This window comes from Oreochromis niloticus, linkage group LG13, assembly GCF_001858045.2.
Source record: "Oreochromis niloticus isolate F11D_XX linkage group LG13, O_niloticus_UMD_NMBU, whole genome shotgun sequence".
NCBI lineage: Eukaryota > Metazoa > Chordata > Actinopteri > Cichliformes > Cichlidae > Oreochromis > Oreochromis niloticus.
This window is the reverse complement of record NC_031978.2, coordinates 14094998-14097227: the sequence shown is the minus strand read 5'-3', so window position 1 is coordinate 14097227 and position 2230 is coordinate 14094998.

Sequence of the window (2230 nt, the reverse complement as noted above, 5' to 3'; positions counted from 1 at the left end):
GTTTGTGTTTTTTTCCTGCCTGTCTTTTTAGCCTGTAGGTACTTTTTACAGTTTATATACAAAGAATGGCACATCTCTTCAACTGATAAAAACAGGCTTTAAACATGGTGACACTGACATTTGTATTTTTGCCTTAGAGGAAATATGAGATGCAAACAATAAAAACAATCCACATTGTTGATTATTTGGTAAAGTTTTTAGGTATGAATCCTGGTTTTTCTGGTATACCCCAAAAACAATGCTAATAAATTGGGGTAATTCTATATCTGAACCCGTTCCTGGTCCTCTGTGTAATAGGCTTCTGCAGGTCGGTATCTTATCAGTTTTTATTGTAGTATTTATTTATTTGATTTTTGGTTCAGTTAAATTAATGTGGTGTACACAGTGTTCCCAAGTGCTTGGCAATGATAGCAATTCAGCCACAAAGTGTCAAGTTCAGAAGAAACTTCATGAACCAACTTGTTTGCGTCCTATTATAGCGCCATGCCAGTTTTTCAGAATGTCTGCAAAGGCAGCGTACATATGTATGCATATACACCAACATTCTGGAAATTTCGTCCCTCAAAATTAACTGCAAGTAGTATTATTACAAAGCAAGCTCAATCACGAAGTGGCAGAGTGTGTAAACATAGCAAAGTGGGAAGCTCTGCTGTACCAACACTCGAAATGTCTTCTGGCATTATCATTAGTATAAAATCCGTTCACCAGGAGCTTAATGGCATGGGCAAAATTTTTTATGGACTTGTGCCTTATTGTGTGTTGCATAGTGGCTTTATTTAGTTTTGCCCTCTGGACAGTGAAAACCAACATGTGTTCCTGTTTGCTAGGCCAATGCAGTTGTGCTGTGGTAAGAGCTGATGCCTTACAGCAAATCATTCTTGTCTTAAACCAAGGCGGCTCTGGACACAAGCACTGGACATAGAAATTCAAAGTTAAGTCAGTTTATTGCTGACACATATTGCAATAAACCTGAACTAAATACACCACAATTCCAACAGGAGGTTTTCCTCCAAACTGATTTCTCTTCCACACAGAGATTCCTTGAGTCCATAAATCTTTCCTCACAGGTTTTCCTGAGGCTGTTAGCATCAACACAGAGGAGAGAAGGGCAAGTCCAGTCACAAAAATAGGTCACAGAGGTCGTCAGCATTAGTCATACATATTGCAACACACCCCAACTTACCAGTGTAACAATAGGCATTGATTCAGAACTCGGTGCGTAATCGGCAAATTGCACACGGGTGAATAATGAGTCACTGTCTTCAGGTAAGTGGGCAGAGAAGGCAGACCAGGTAAGGAATCACCTCTAGAAGGCACAAGTAGGGTTAATACAGAGACAGGCTGAAAATGCAGGTTGTCTAACTGGTTTGTAGAGGGTTCAGGGAGGACAAATGTACTTTTCATTTTCAGACAAATTCAAATGGGACGTCTTTTTCTAAACTCATTTTTAACTAACCAGGAAGACAAATTCTGACTCTAAAAATCCAAATAAAGATGGGTGTGATGTTTGATCTGTGACTTCCAAATGAATTTTTCACAGTGTGATGTGGATTTTGAAATAACTGGTGGGTGCCTACTGTGGTATCATTTCATTTTTAGACCAGCACATAAGCAGTCATCTTTCATGTGATAAGGATAATAACAAATGGTGCTGCATGACAGGCTATGCAAAAGCAAATATGCCAGCTCATAAATGTAAAATGTGCACAGTGAATACCTCTCCCTTTAAGGCTTTAAATACCTGCATACTGCCCACCTGTAGCCCTGCCCCCCTCCCCAAAAAAAAGCTACTTGCAGATTAGCTTTCAGTGATGGTGGCTGCTGCTGAAAACCCTAGAAGATGCAGCACAAATCAGATGTTTGATAGTCTGAATTGAACTGAAGATCTTGTTGAAAACGCCATCATTCTTCTATGACCAGGTAACAGCATTTATAATGTAAAAAATAAAAATACAAGATACACACAGATTTTATCCATATACATTTACAGTTCAAAGAATGAGAGCTAGTTGAAGGACTAGGATGACACTACATGTTGTCAGCCTAACTCAAATACCTCAGAAAAGTCAGTGTATCCTAAAATCGATGTCAAATCTTACTGTTGTTTTACTGAGTGTTTCTATAACAAAACAGCTGACATTAAAAAGCTGTCTCACAGAAAGTCTCCAAAACTGCAATAAATAAATTAAAAAAAAAATGCAAATAGAAGGTCTCAACAATGTAAGTTGAA